Here is a 17,171-nt window from a genome sequence, read left to right on the forward strand (position 1 = left end):
ACAAGGTGAAAGCCAGGTTATATTAACAAGCAGTTACAATGTAAAACCTAGGTCATATTAACAAGTAACAACAAAGTAAAAGCTTGCTCATATCAACAATCACCTACAAGGTGAAATCTAGGATATATTAACAAGTAGTTTCGAGATAAAAGCTACATCATATTAACAAGTAGCTACAAGGTAAAAGCTAGGACATAGTAACAAGTGGCTACAATGTAAAAGTTGGGTAATTTAAACAAGTACATGAAGGTAAAAGTCTGGTCATATTAACACGTAGCTACAAGGTAAAAGCTATGTCATTATAACAAGTAGTTACAAGGTAAAACACAGGTCATATAAACAAGTAACTACAGGGTAAAAGCTAGGTCATATTAACAAGGAGCTACAAGGTAGGAGCCAGGTTATGTTAACAAGTAGCTAAAATGTAACAGCTATGTCCTATTAACAAGTAAATAAAATGTAAAAGGTAGGTCACATTAACAAGTAGTTAAAATGTAAAAGCTAGGTCATATAAACAAGTAGCTACAAGGTAAAAGCACGGTCAAATTTACATGTAGCTACAAGGTAAAAGGAAATTTATGTTAACAATTAGCTAAAGTTAAAAATCTGGCCATATTAACAAGTATCTACAAAGAAAAAGCCAGGCTATATTAACAAGTAGCTACAAGGTAAAAGGAGGGCCATACTTACAATTAGCTACAAGGTGAAAGCTAAGTCATATTAACAAGTAGCTACAAGGTAAAAGCAAGGGCATATTTACAAGTATTCTACAATGTCACGTACACCCTGTTTGTGGTCATGTGAATGACCCCTGGTCACCGGCTCGCTTGGGGGGGAGTGTGATTTATCAGCATCCACTGGAGAAGAGGTTGTCTCCATGCCAAATTGCCAACGAATGGTTTTCTGCCTCTCTCCTTATCTTGCAGATTTTGTGGGGGAGTCGAAAGGCGGGGCTTGAGGGAACAACGGCTCAAGAGGGCGTAGGCCTACCGGTTGTATCTGGATTACTATGACGAAGGTGGCTATGATTGGTCAGTCTCTTCTTTCGTCATGAGGTCACGCCCTACAATGCCGGTGAAGCCTTACGATGGCCGCAGGACATGGATCAGTCGGGCCTAACGCAACAATCTGATAAGTTGTCACAATTATTGACCTTTGCTCGTCATAACCAAAACCCTCGTTTTTATACTTAAACTTGGACTTTTATATTGACTTTGAAAACTGTACTAACGTAAATGTTAAGTCTTCGTCCCCTGACCGTTCTTCCCCCAAGACGTCTTTTGTAAATCGCTACCATGAAATGAAGAGCACGTATTTGATTTAAAAGCATTGCAAGATTGAAATTCTTAGACTTAATTAAAAGTGCTCAGACCTGTGTATGATTTATTGTGAAAATATATTGCTCAATACAAATTCAACTTTGTGTACCCCACCCCTTGAATACAAATGTTTAAATGAAGTGCCAGTGTCGTGACAACAAGGTAAAGGGCTGGCCATATTAAGAAGTAGCAAAAAGGGAAGAACTAGGTCATATTTACGAATAGCTGAAGGTAAGTCGGGTTATATTAACAATAGCAACAAGGAAAAATCCAGGACACATCAATAAGTAGGTAACCGTAAAAGCCAAGCCATATCATCAAGTAGTAAGAAGGTAAAAGTCAGGTCATATAAACAAGTAGCTATCGGTTAAAAGCAAGGTCATATTTACAAGTATATAAAGATAAAAGCCAGGTTATATCACAAATTAGTTAGACGGTAAAGAAAGAGTTATATTAACAAGTAGCTACACGGTAAAATCCAGGTTATAAAAACAAGTAGCTAAAGATAACAGCCACGATATATCAACAAGTGGCAACAAGGTAACAGCCATGTAATATCAACAATTAGCTACAAGGTAATAGCCAGGCTATATCAACAATAAGCTGCAGGGTAACAGCCAGAATATATCAGCAAGTGGCAACAAGGTAACAGCCACACCATTTAAGCTATTAGCTACAAGGTAAAAGCCATGATATATCAACAAGTGGCTACAAGGTAACAGCCAGGCCATATCAACAATTGGCTACGGGGTAACAGTCAAGATATATCAACAAGTGGCTACAAGGTAACAGTCAGGTTCTATCAACAATTAGCTACAAGGTAACAGCCAAGATATACCAACAAGTGGCTACAAGGTAACAGCCAGGTCATATCAACAATTAGCTACACGGTAACATCTAGGTTATATCAACAGGTGGCTACAAGGTAACAGCCAGGCCATATCAGCAATTAGCTACAAGATAACTGCCAGAATATATCAACTAGTGGCTACAAGGTAACAGCCTGGCCATTTCTACTATTAGCTACAAGGTAATAACCAAGATATATGAACATGTGGCTAAAAGGTAACAGCCAGGTCATATCAACAATTAGCTATAAGGTAACCGCCAATATATATCAACAAGTGGCTACAAGGTAACAGCCAGGTCATATCAACAATTAGCTACAAGGTAACATCTAGGTTATATCAACAGGTGGCTACAAGGTAACAGCCAGGCCATATCAACAATTAACTACAAGATAACTGCCAGAATATATCAACTAGTGGCTACAAGGTAACAGCCTGGCCATTTCTACTATTAGCTACAAGGTAATAACCAAGATATATGAACACGTGGCTAAAAGGTAACAGCCAGGTCATATCAACAATTAGCTATAAGGTAACAGCCAATATATATCAACAAGTGGCTACAAGGTAACAGCCAGGTCATATCAACAATTAGCTACAAGGTAACATCCGGGTTATATCAACATGGAGCTAAAAGGTAACAGCCAGGCCATATCAACAATTAGCTACAAGATAACAGCCAAGATATATCAACAAGTGGCAACAAGGTAACAGCCAGACCATATCAACTCTTAGCTACAAAGTAACAGCCAAGATATATCCACAAGTGGCTACAAGGTGACAGTCAGGTCATATCAACAATTAGCTACAAGGTAACAGGTAGGTTATATCAACAAGTGTCTACAAGGTAACAGCCAGGTAATATCAACAATTAGCTAAAAGGCAACATCCAGGTTATATCAACAAGTGGCTACAAGGAAACAGCCAGACCATATCAACAAATAGCAACAAGATAACAGCCAAGATATATCCACAAGTGTCTACAAGGTATCAGCCAGGTCATATCAACAATTAGCTACAAGGTAACAGGTAGGTTAAATCAACAAGTGGCTACAAGGTAGCAGCCAGGCCATATCAACAATTAGTTACAAGGTAACAGAAGATATATCAACAAGTGGCTACAAGGTATCAGCCAGGCCATATCAACAATTAACTACAAGGTAACAGCCAAGATATATCAACAAGTGGCTACAAAGTAACTGCCAGGTCATATCAACAAGTGGCTACAAGGTAACAGCCAGGTTATCTCAGGTAGCTACAAGGTAACAGCCAGGTTATAGCCATAAGTAGATACAAGGTGAAAGCCAGGTTATATCAACAAGTGGCTACTAGGTAACAGCCAGGTTATATCAGCAAGTAGCTACAAGGTATAAGCCAGGTCATATTTACAAGTAGCTGTTAGGTAAATGCTAGGTCATATTAAGAGGTAGCTACAAGGTAAAAGCAAGGTCACATTTACAAGTAGATAAAGGTAAAATCCGGGTTATATTATCAAGTAGCTACAAGGAAAAACCCAGCCCATATAATCAAGCAGTTGGGAGGTAAAAGCCGATTATATTAACAAGTAGCTAAAAGGTAAAAACCAGTTTATATCAACAAGTAGCTCCAGGTAAAAGGCAGGTTATATCAACAAGTGGCTACAAGGCAACAGCTAGGCCATATCAACAATTAGCTACAAGGTAACAGCCAAGATAATCAACAAGTGGCTACAAGGTAACAGCCAGGTCATATCATCAATTAGCTATAAGGTAACAACCAGGTTATATCAACAAGTGGGTACAAGGTAACAACCAGGTTATATCAACAAGTGGCTACAAGGTAACAGCCAGGTCATATCCGTGAGTAGCAACAAGGTGAAAGCCAGGTTATATCAATAAGTGGCTACTAGGTAACAGCCAGGTTATATCAACAAGTGGCTATAAGGTAACAGCTAGGTCAGATTTACAAGTAGCTATTAGGTAAAGGCTAGGTCATATTAAGAAGTAGCTACAAGTTAAAAGCAAGGTCATATTTACAAGTAAATAAAGGTAACAACCAGGATATATCAAAAAGTGGCTACGAGGTAATACAGCAAGGTCATACTAATAACCAGCTACAAGGTGAAAACTGGGTCATAATAACAAGTAGCTACATGGAAAATGCCATGTTATATCAATATGTAGCTACAAGGTAGCCGCCAAGTTATATCTATAAGTAGCTACAAGATAACATCCAGGCCATATCAACAAGTAGCAACAAAGTAACAGCCAGGTTATATCAACAAGTAGGTACAATGTAAAAGCCAGGTTATATCAACAAGTAGCTATAAAGTAAGAGCCAGGCCATATCAACAATTAGCTACAAGATAACAGCCACAGTATATCAACAAGTAACTTTTGTACTAGGTAAAAGCCAGGTTATATCAACAAGTAGCTACAAGGTGTCAACCAGGTTATATCAACAAGTAGCTACAAGGTAAAAGCCCGATTATATCAACAGGTACCTGAATTGTAACCACCAGGGTATATCAACAAGTAGCTACAAGGTTTCAGCCAGGTTATATCAACAAGTAACTAAAGGTAACTGCCAGGTTATATCCACGAGTAGCTACAAGGTTACTGCCAGATTATATCAACAAGAATCTACAAGGTAACAGCCAGGTTATATCATTAAGTAGCTACAAGGTAAAAGCCACGTTATATCAACAAGTAGCTACAAGGCAACAATCAGGTTATCTCAATATACAGTTACAAGGTAAAAATCAGGTCATATTAACAAATAGCTACAAATACCTATCAACAAGTAGCTACAAGGGAACTGATAGGTTATATTAACAAGCAGCTACAAGGTAACAGGCAAGTTATATCAACAAGTAGCTACAAAGTAAAAGTCAGGTCATATCAGCAAGTAGCCACAAGGTAACAGTCATGTTATATCAACAAGTAGCTACAAGGTAACAGCCAGGTTATATCAGCAAGTAGCTACAAGGTAACATCCAGGTTATATTAACAATTAGCTAAAATGTAAAAACCAGGCTATATCATCAAGTATCTACAATTTAAAAGGTAACAGCCAGGTTATATCAATAAGTAGCTACAAGGGAACTGCTAGGTTATATTAAAAAGTCGCAACAAGGTAGCAGGCAAGTTATATTAACAAGTAACTGCAAGGTAAAAGTCAGGTCATATCAACAAGTAGCTACAAGGTAACAGCCAGGTTATATCAGCTAACAGCCTACCTACAAGGTAAAACTCATGTCATATCAACAAGTAGCTACAAGGTAACAGCCAGGTTATCTCAGGTAGGTACAAGGTAACAGGCAAGTTATCTCAACAAATAGGTACAAGGTAACCGCCATGTTATATCAACAAGTAGCTAATAGGTAAAAGCCAGGTCATAACAATAAGTAGGTACAAGGTAACAGCCAGGTTATATCAATAAGTAGCTACAAGGTAACAGCCAGATTATATCAACAAGTAGCTACAAGGTAACAACCAGGGAATATCAATAAGTAGCTACAAGGTAAAAACCTGGTTATATCAGAAAGGAGCTACAAGGTAACAGCCAGGTTATATCAACGAGTAGCCACAAGGTAACAGCCAGGTTATATCAACAAGTAGCTACAAGGTAACAGCCAGATTATATCAACAAGTAGCTACAAGGTAACAACCAGGGAATATCAATAAGTAGCTACAAGGTAAAAACCTGGTTATACTAGAAAGGAGCTACAAGGTAACAGCCAGGTTATATCAACGAGTAGCCACAAGGTAACAGCCAGGTTATATCAATAAGTATCTACAAGGTAACAGCCAGATTATAGCAACAAGTAGCTACAAGGGAACAGGCAGGGTATATCAACAAGTAGTTACTAGATAAAAGCCAGGTTATATCAACAAGTAACTACAATGTCTCAGCCGCTTTATATCAATAAGTATCTAAAATGTAAAAGCCAAGACAACGAATACCTACAAGGTAAACTTGTAATTTCCTACAGCCGCTGGCTTTAAAAGCAGTTGAGCACCAAATTTTACCCCCACCATTTTTGCAATGCAATTCAAGATATATAATCAACTGTTTATGCAAGGAATTCTACATAGACTTTTCAGGAAATGTGTCTTAAACCTTCTAAATGTCTGTCTGCAACCACCTGCAGTCGACCAAATATCAAGTACCTTAGTTGTTGCTCAGATTAACAGAGGCACAAGGGGATGTTTTGAACTCTAGATCCAATTCCCCCCTTGAATAAATCTTTGACCTAACAATGGTAAGAAATGTTACATTACATATTACATTATATATATATATATATATATATATATATATATATATATATATATATATATATATATATATATATATATATATATATATATTCAAATAAGCCATATATATTTTTGATACATTAATGTCTGGATTCTCTTAACGACCTCGGGATCAGAGCCCCAGGCGAGGTCGTTAAGAGAATCCAGACATTAATGTATCAAGCTCTTGTCTTTGTGTGATTTCGCCTGGGCTCTGATCCCGAGGTCGTTAAGAGAATCCAGACATTAATGTATCAAAAATATATATGGCTTATTTGAATATGAAAAAACACGTAAAAATGTGCAAAATTTATCATATATATATATATATATATATATATATATATATATATATATATATATATATATATATATATATACAGTATATATATATATATATATATATATATATATATATATATATATATATATATATATATATATATATATATATATATATATATATATATATATATATATCGCTAAATTTTATCATGATCTTAAAAAGGAATCAAGTGTCAAGTAATTGCGCGTATTTAACAAAATGGCCATTAGGTTACAAAATACGTAAATTACACGAAAATAATATGCACTATATCAGTTCCTTTTTAAGTTTGCATATAATCTTAGCTGCAAATTAAGTCACTCGCATATTTGTGGTTTTCGAGCATGGATGTATATCAAATAAGCAGCATATAAATGCATGTATTACCTAAAATTAAGTAATTATATGTGTGTATATGTAACTTCAATACAGGTAAGTAACCTACTCATCATCATATATTATGGAAATGTTATGAAATTACGTTATCTGATAGAAAATGGGACATATATGATAGAACTTCATTTCATCCATCGGTGTGTAGATATTTTTAGAAAAAAAAACTATTTATAACATAATCAATATAAATGCCATGCTCATTTAGTCAGTTAGAGAATTTCATGCTTCACTATTTGTTTCTCTATTTACTTCTGTGTTTCCTGACCCAGCCTCCTTCCTTTCAAGAAGCTTATGGGCTACCATCCATATTTTCTTCGGCTCTAGGCTAAAAAACGTCGAGGTAGGCGGTCCATCTGATTTTCACTCTTTAGAAAAAACTACACGGAAAATGGATGCTTTGATCCGGTCCAAGCAAGGGGAGATTTAAGCCTATAGGCCTATCATAAATCTTTGAATACTTCAAAACCAGTATTTTCGAATGCAGCAGATTGCCTCTGTCTATTCATGAGAGGACAAAGTAGCCTAAATTTTAAATGACAGGTACGGAGGTGGGAGTGAACATTCTGGAATTTGGAGCAGTTCTCCAAGGCTAAATCAAAGGGGATAGATGATTCCACCCCGCTGGTTGGAAAAAGTTCTCGGCGAAATAAAAACGTATTTTTTTTGCTGTTTCCTCCGCCACCTAACTAACGGCGCTGTGTGTATGGTTTGGCGAGTTACATGTAGGATCCAATACCCTGTGTTAGGTTAGGTTATATTAAGGAAGGTAAGGTTCGGAGGCGTCCCCTTTATTTCAATTCTGGGGGAAACTGTAAAAGAAGCAGAAAATCTCGCTTAAATTCCGCTAGAATACGTTCTCCCAAAATGATAATCCCATGGGTCTAGTTCATTCAATAGAATAGGTTCGCCAGGGAAGAAAACCTTGACACACTACTTAAAAATAATAATAATAATAATAATAATAATAATAATAATAATAATAATAATAATAATAATAATAATAATAATAGTTTTATACTAGGTTTAATATCAGGCGTTAGAATTCTCCAGCCCTTAATACAAGAACCAAACATTGCACTATTAATTTCAAATGAGCTGACATTGACTAGGGTATGACAGAAGATACAATGCAAGTTATTTCTTAATCATCCGAGGTCTGAAAATGTACCTCTAATCCTTAATACTTGCTCTCTAATAATAGCCGTGACGTTGTGGACTATCAAAAGGGTGAAATTCTATCTTCATATACGTAACAAAACATTTACAGGTAATCTTATAGAATAGGGCAGCATGACGTTTGATGTATTTAAGTTTAGAAAACAATCAAATAAAAAGTAATTTGTAAGGTAGTGTGTATTTATGATGGACCCCCATCACCTCAAGCCCACGTAGCTAGGTTGGTTCGCCCATTAAACATATACGAGTTCAACCATAATGGTTAAAGGACTGTAACCCGAGTTTTCTTTTAGAGGTGAAAATACAAGTATGCATCCTAACCTAACGTAATCAAGAACGTCCACCCCACGCCTCCCTGATAACCTCCCCTAGAACAATATAAATAGCTAATTAAAAGTTTCGCAGTTATATACGGTATGTATACCTCTTTATGCTCAGTTTTTACCTACCCTTCCATATAAGACAAGCCTACGAGGTCCCATTATAGGCCTACACGATTCCTAGGATTATGGAGTGTAGTTGGTTAACGAACCATTGTCGCCGGAAATTAATGTAAAGTTCATGAAAACTACACCGACAACTACCTAAATGGATATTACATAGTTGAAATCACCGAAAATAGACGTAATTTTAGAGAAATACATCCAAGTAACTTTCCTTTCCAAAGCGATCAACATCATACCAAAACTTGTCCAAAGAACTTCGCGTGTAAAATCATTTACCCATTTCGACGGAAACCTTTATAAAAAAAAAAAATAAAACATTTGAAATGGAAGGATTCTTCGAAATTGGTCAATTAACAGAACCTGTTCACATTCATTCATGATATTCTTTAGAGGCGATCAACATCACAAAAAAATATTAAAACAACAGTAGTCTTGTTCCACACTTGAAATCACTCACCTCCAACATGGCCTAGACATCCAAACTTTGGTTGCAAGTTGATAACAGCACACAAAACAGTCTTCATAATATGATTAATGGACAATCATAAGTCCGTTATAGTTCAACGCTAACTATAACTAACACACAATTAAATGGTAAATAAATACTCTTCAGATATAAGATAAAAAATGTCGTCACCTTTCACCTTACGACATTGTTGAGTAAAACGTGATTGGTCAACTGGTGGTAAACAATCGAAAGCTTACGAACACCATCTTTCCTCCAAGCGAGAACCTAAATTTAATCGTTAGTTATTTCGCCATTATATATATATATATATATATATATATATATATATATATATATATATATATATAGAGAGAGAGAGAGAGAGAGAGAGAGAGAGAGAGAGAGAGAGAGAGAGAGAGAGAGAGAGAATGAATAGAATGTTCTAAAAAAAGTATGTAAATTATTGTTGTTGAGTAACTAAAAATGAAAATCAAGATGTGTAATTTTGTAAATTGTTAAATTAAATGGGTTGTGTTTATGGAAAAATGCCATTGAATGTAATCATACTGTAAATATTGTGATTGTAAAAAAGATGTAATTTAACTTTTTAATAAAGATTAAAAAATTATATATGTATATATATATATATATATATATATATATATATATATATATATATATATATATATATATATATATATATATATATATATATATATATATATAAAGCTGCCTCCTTAGTTACAATAATGCTACAGTACAGTACGTACAAGCGCACTAAGTGCCTCAAGCCATAAAGCACCCGTTCACTTGGTGAGGAAGATGAAGGAGTACTAAACTATAAAATAGTAATAACACAAATTAGAACAAATCAAGATAAACATCAATGATAATTATAAACTAATCGATCAATTATGAACAGAGTTTCATGAATAAGCCAAGCCAACAGAGCTTGAACCTCACCTAAGCTGTAGGTTGACTAGATTTCTCAAGCCTAGACTTGGTTTGTGAAATTTCCCTTCTCATGTTAGAATAAGCCCTGTGCTTAGGTTAGACGTAAGAGTTAACAATAATGGATCAGATTATTTATATGCAAACTAATAGCACCGTTACTTTAAATCATAATCTATACCAATATAATGCCAAGAAGATTAGGCTTAGGCTAGAGACAACTTAATCCTAAGGGTGGTTCGCTTGTCATTTAGAAGTTAATTCCGAATTTAGACTCGTAGCTCTAATTCCCTTAGCGCTTAATGCTCGTAGAATTTAGTACAATTACGAATGATTTTCTAGAAATTAGATTTAATCAACTTTTACGACAGAAGCGTGTACTCCTAGTCCTAATTTCCTGTACTGTCTGCTTTTGTCTGTGATGTTTTTTTTTTTCTGCCTATTGCATTCATTCATTTGTTTGTAAGATAATTTGTTGCTTATAATGCACAACATTGCGACTTTAAAACGATCAATGGTTGGATATAACTCCCAAGTTGTTTGGTCGATTATTGTTTGTTTTACTGCTTAGACATCGGTTTTCCATTGTACGCTGATGCCCCGTGCAACCTTAATTCCTTTTCCAGCCCAGAACCGAAAAAAAAAAATAAGAAAAGGGAAAAGGGATCATGGAAGGAAGATTCTCTCTCTCTCTCTCTCTCTCTCTCTCTCTCTCTCTCTCTCTCTCTCTCTCTCTCTCTCTCTCTCTCTCTCTCTCTCTCTGTTATTTCTTTGATTTGGTTGATTTAGAACAGAGGTGGAATAACGGTATTTTGATATTTATTCCGTATTTCTCATTGGTTTGACAAATTTCATAAACTTAAAAAGGTTAAGCAGGCGACGGTTTAATTTTGGGCAAACTAAAATAAAATTGTATATAAAGTTATTTTCTCCAAAAGGAAGAAACAACTACAGATTTGATATTTTCTTTATCAGGTAATGTGTCTACTGTAGGTTCAATGCAAACATGAAATTCTAAAATGAATAATTCCCCCTGTATCTACACTTCCCAATCTATTTATTAATCAGTCATAATTATCAAACTTTTACTCGACTTCCTAAAAAACAAAAACAAATGAACTCCACACTGATGCAACTGGTGGTATCAGGCCTTTATTATTATTATTATTATTATTATTATTATTATTATTATTATTATTATTATTATTATTATTATTATTCCACTGTCTTGGGTTAGAGTACTCTTGTTTGAGGGTACACCCGGGCACACAATTCTGTCTTATTTCTCTTCCACTTGTTTTGTTAAAATTTTTAAAGTTTATATACAAAATATATATTTTAATGTTATTACTTTTCTTGAAATATTTCATTTTTCTTGTTTCTTTTCCTCACTGGGCTTATAGCATCCTGCTTTTCCAACTAGGGTTGTAGCTTACCAAGTAATAATAAATTATAATATTATTATTATTATTATTATTATTATTATTATTATTATTACCATCTAGGCTAGGAAGAAGTCACGTCTCCCAGAGATCAGATAAAGAAGCAGAGATTTACAGGTAAAGAATAAGTCATGATCAAATGGATATTCTTCACAGGTTGTGGTGGCCGATGTAGTAACGTCCCTGCCTGGCGATCGCCGGACTGGGGTTCAAGTTCCCTACACGTTCGATAGATTTTTGTAGAGTCTGCAACCTCACCATCTTTGTGAGCTAAGGGTTTGGAAGAGCTTATAGATCGACCAGCTGAATCATCAACAGCAATTGCCTAGCCCTCCCTGGCCCTACCTTGGGTGGAGAGCGGGCCTGGGCGCTGATCATATGGATATATGGTCAGTCTCTAAGGAATTATCCTGCAAGCTAGGGTATTGTCACTGACATTCACAAGCGACCTTTAAACGAGCACTTAAACTCGATATCAATTTCTAGTCAGTTTTGATGCGCACAAAACACACACAAATCCTTTTGATTCAGGTTTTAAATAGCAAAAAAAAAGAAAAAAAAAATAAAATAAAGAGAGAGAGAAAAAAAAGACCTGTCACGAACTATTGAGTCAGTTTTGAGACTCAAAAATGTCCAAAACAATATATTAGTCAGTCACAGTAGACATGAAACTATGCAATTTTTAACATGCCCAATGGATATAAAAATATAAGTCATTCTTGACATATTGAACAGTCCGTCCTGACATACATAACAGAATTATCTGTTGGTTATTTCTTGCTTGAACATCAACTCCTTAGTGTAACTGTCTAAGCCAGTGTGACCAGACTTTGAACTTCAGGTGGACCAGTTTTTTACACACGCACATACGACACGAAATAGTCTGCGAATCAATTTCGCCACAAACAAGACACGAAACTGCATGTGACTCAGTCTTGTCGTACTTAACAGATGCAAAACAAATAATCAGTCTTGACATATTGGCAGACTTTTTTTTTTCTGGGTCTAAACAGTTTGTGGATCAGTTCTAACTCACATGAGAGATACAAAACTCCCTGTGAAGAAGTTTTGATACCCAAAACACAAACTGCTCAGTTTTGGCACCCAGATCAGACCTGAATCTTTCTAGGAGTCAGATTATTATTATTATTGCTATCCAAGCTACAACCCTAGTTGGAAAAGCAAGATGCTATAAGCCCAGGGGCTCCAACAGGGAAAAATAGCCCAGTGAGGAAAGGAAATAAGGAAATAAATAAATGAAGAGAACAAATTAACAATAAATCATTCTAAAATAAGTAACAACGTCAAAACAGACATATCATATATAAACTATTAACAACATCAAAAACAAATATGTCATAAATATACTATAAAAAGACTCATGTCCGCCTGGTCAACAAAAAAGCATTTGCTCCAACTTTGAACTTTTGAAGTTCTACTGATTCAACCACCCGATATGACACAAACCATCTGTCGGTCAATTTTGACCAGAATTTCAGAAACTAAACATATTTCCACGTTAGTCTTGAAGTGCACTCAACTCATAGCGAATTTTATAGATTTTTTCATATCAAATACAGCCTTTTCCGATTTTTTTAATTGACATTACGTCATTATCTTCATTCTCTTCTAACCTATCAACCCTTTCACTGCCAATGGTGAATTCAACAAAATTTGTGATGTAGCAAAATCTTTCAAGACAACACAAACCCTAGCTTGTTGATATCTGTTGGAAAGCTCACACCAAGACCTTTCTACTGAATGCCAACTTTATATAATTTGGGCGATTATAAAAGAGAGTTCAATTTTTCAAATTTTGACTTAATCACCAATGGCAATGAAAGGGTTAACTTTTCTTCTCTCATTTTATCCATTTACGATAGTTATACATTTTTCTATTAATTTTTATGGGCGAATCCACGTCTATCTCATCCCGATCCACATTCTGCCATTTCGTCCATCCTCAGTTTTAGTCCCTTCATCCCTTCTATCCCTATCCTCCCATCTATCCATATCCTCCCCTCTATCCCCTTTTCATCCCCTCCAGTGCAGACTTTCCCCCGCCTCTCACCCCGTCGGAATAAAGTCATTAATTAATCTCCATTTTCTCCTTCCAAGAGCAATTATCGTGATTACTCCGGCGACCGAGGGTAGAATTAAAGGAAGGTTAAAGTGTGTTTTTAAACGCCCAGGGTCCTGCACCTGGGACGCCATTACGTTGACAAACCCCCCACTCCCAACCCCCACCTACATCCCCACCCATTACGCCAACCCAACCCATCATGCGTTTTCAACTACGAAGTTTTGACATGTGAAGTTTGATGCTTTTAAAGGTCACTCATGAGTGACAGAGACAACAGACCGAGTAAAGTCATAGAGGCCAACCATATATACATATAATCAGCAACCTAACCCTCTCCACCCAAGTTAGGACCAGGAAGGGCCAGGCAATTGCTGCCTCCACGAATCCTTCCTCCTCAGCTCACAAGAACGGCGAGGTTGCAGGCACTACAAGAAAATAGGGGCCTTGAGCAGGACTCGAACTCCCGTGCAACAAATATTGAGACAGACGTTTCCAATAGACTACCACATTTTTTTTTTCTTTTTTTTTTTTGCTGGGAGAGTGCGTTCGGGTCGTCAGAGGTAGGTGGTTGGGTTTTAAGGCCCCTAGCTGTACCCAATTTCCAGCCTACTACTTTTCCTTACACCCTTTTTTCTTTCTTCCACTTTGCTGTCCAACCCCTTTTTACATTTATTTCATATTGCAACTGCAGTCTCTCCCCCTATTGCACTTTGTGGCTGAATGGCTTCCCCGGTCCCAGCATAAGTCCATAAGGCCTAGATTTCATAGATTATGAACCCGTTTCTAGTTATGTCTTTTCTGTTCGTAATCCTTCTGCGAACTTACGTCAATATGCCATGAGCAGGAAGGAGTTATGTATTGAAATAGCAATTGTTTCCATCATATCCATGTCTCATTTATGTATTAAGTTTTTAGTAAGAGTTTATTTCTTTCGGATGTATATATATATATATATATATATATATATATATATATATATATATATATATATATATATATATACTGTATATATATATATATATATATATATATATATATATATATATATATATATATATATATATATACTGTATATATATATATATATATATATATATATATATATATATATATATATATATATATATATATAACCTAGCCACTGGGGGAAGGCAAGATAGCCCAACTCAGTGCCGGTCCCAAGCCCGGATAAATAGGGAGGGTTGGAGTCAGGAAGGGCATCCGTCTGTAAAATCTCCTGCCAGAACTTTTATGAAATGAGTCTTACAAGGAACGAGAATAGGGCTAGGTTGTCACCTGGAAGTGACCCACAGATACATCGCCCTAACTCTGTGGACATGCAAGGGCTACCGCATCGTGAGCGAGTGCGGCTAAAGATGAGAGCTCGAGAACTACGAGTAGGAACCTTAAATGTTGGTACAATGACAGGAAGAGGGCGGGCAATAGCTGAACTTATGAAAACAAGACGAGTAGATATTCTGTGTGTACAGGAGACAAGATGGAAAGGTAACAAAGCGAGGGAACTTGGGGAGGGGTATAAGATGTTCTATAGCGGAGCAAATAAAGAAGGTAGGAATGGTGTTGGAATAATTCTGTCAAGTGAAATGAAGAAGGAAATCGTTGAAGTAAATAGAAGAAACGATAGGATTATTTGGATCAGGCTGATGGTTGAAAATTGCACTGTTAACATCTTTAGTGCATATGCACCCCAGTCAGGATGCTCAGATGAAGAGAAAGATCACTTCTGGTCAGACTTAGAGGAGGAGATGGAAAAGGTACCAGCAGATGAAAGATGCCTTGTCGGGGGAGATCTGAATGGGCATGTAGGCCAGAATAACCATGTGATCAGCCGTATACATGGTGGGTATGGCTATGATGAAAGAAATGCAGAGGGTGAGAGAATTGTTGATTTTGCTGTGGCCAAGGATATGGTACTGGCGAACACTTTTTTCACCAAGCGGCAAGAACATCTAGTTACGTACAAAAGCGGCGGAAGGTCCAGCCAGATAGATTACTTGATGTGTAAGAGGAAAGATTTGCGCGAGGTAAAAGATTGTAAGGTCATACCAGGAGACCATGTGAGTGTGCAACATCGTTTGGTAGTGATGGACTTGGTTATGGAAGTTGAACAAATAAGGAAGAAAAAAATGCAGGGGCCAAAAAGGATTAAATGGTTTAAGCTGAAAGATATTGAACTTTGTAGGCAGTTTAAAGAAAAAGTATTAGAGGAACTAACTCATGAAATTGAGGATGTTGATGAATGGTGGAATAGAACGATGGAGATAATACTACGGGTTGCTAGAGAAATACTGGGTGAGAGTAGTGGTAAGATGTTCGAAAATAAGGAAACGTGGTGGTTCAGTGAAGAAGTGAAGGATGCAACAAAGCAAAAGAGAGAAGCGAAGAAAAGGTGGGAGGGGACCCAAATGGAAGAGGACTGGATGGCCTATAAGGAAGCAAATACATTAGCAAAGAAAATTGTAGCAATTGCTAAGGATAGAGCATATGATCAGCTTTACAAAGAGCTAGATACCAAGGAAGGGCAAGGAAAGATCTTTAAACTAGCACACATGAGAAATAAGAATACCAAGGATATAACACACATAAGACAGATTAAGGATAAGGATGGAAATATACTGAGAAATGAGAGAGACATAATAAAGAGATGGGAAGAATATTTTGAGGCCTTACTGAATGAAGAAAATGAAAGATTTCTAAGAGGAGACGGACACACAAATTGTGGACCAGTCACAGAAATAACAAAAGCTGAGGTTAGAGGGGAACTGGGAAAGATGAAAAATGGTAAAGCTGTGGGACCAGATGGCATACCTGCAGAAGCCTGGAAGGCTCTTGATGAGGAAGGAATTGACATATTGTGGCAGTTAATGAAAAAGATTATGGAAAGTGAGACAATACCCGAAAAATGGAGGGAAAGTATATTAATCCCAATATTCAAAGAGAAAGGGGACATACAGTGTTGTGAAAATTATCGAGGAATAAAACTCATGTCACATACACTGAAGGTATTTGAAAGAATTATGGATGAAAGATTACGGCAGCAAGTTTCCATCGGTAGACAGCAACTAGGATTCATGAAGGGGCTTAGTACTGTGGATGGTATTTTCGCTTTGAGACAAATTATGGAAAAGTACAGAGAGAAGCAAAAGGTCTTGCATATGGCCTTTATAGACCTAGAGAAGGCATATGACAGAGTACCACGACAGGAGTATGTCAGAATGATCAGGGAGATGTATAGAAATGTAAAGACCAGCGTCAGATCTACAGTTGGAAGAACAGAAAATTTCCAAGTTGGAGTCGGGCTACATCAGGGATCTGCTCTAAGCCCACTCCTGTTTAACATCGTCTTGGATGTGTTAACAGAGGATGTCAGGGAGGAGCCACCATGGTGTCTGCTCTATACAGATGATATAGTCTTGGTAGCCGAGAACAGGGAAGA

General features: G+C 36.5%; 1 protein-coding gene across 1 annotated transcript in view; it reads right to left on the minus strand.

The window, feature by feature from the left end:
- The window catches only part of LOC137647265 (uncharacterized), a 482,594-nt gene extending 473,212 nt beyond the window's left edge, over positions 1-9,382 (minus strand). The window contains exon 1 of the mRNA XM_068380659.1: positions 9,248-9,382. The gene's annotated coding sequence lies outside the window, so the exon portion shown is untranslated. The remainder of the gene's footprint in view (positions 1-9,247) is intronic.
- Positions 9,383-17,171: the final 7,789 nt, after the last annotated feature.

Source organism: Palaemon carinicauda, chromosome 9 (assembly GCF_036898095.1).
Source record: "Palaemon carinicauda isolate YSFRI2023 chromosome 9, ASM3689809v2, whole genome shotgun sequence".
Classification (NCBI taxonomy): Eukaryota; Metazoa; Arthropoda; class Malacostraca; order Decapoda; family Palaemonidae; genus Palaemon; species Palaemon carinicauda.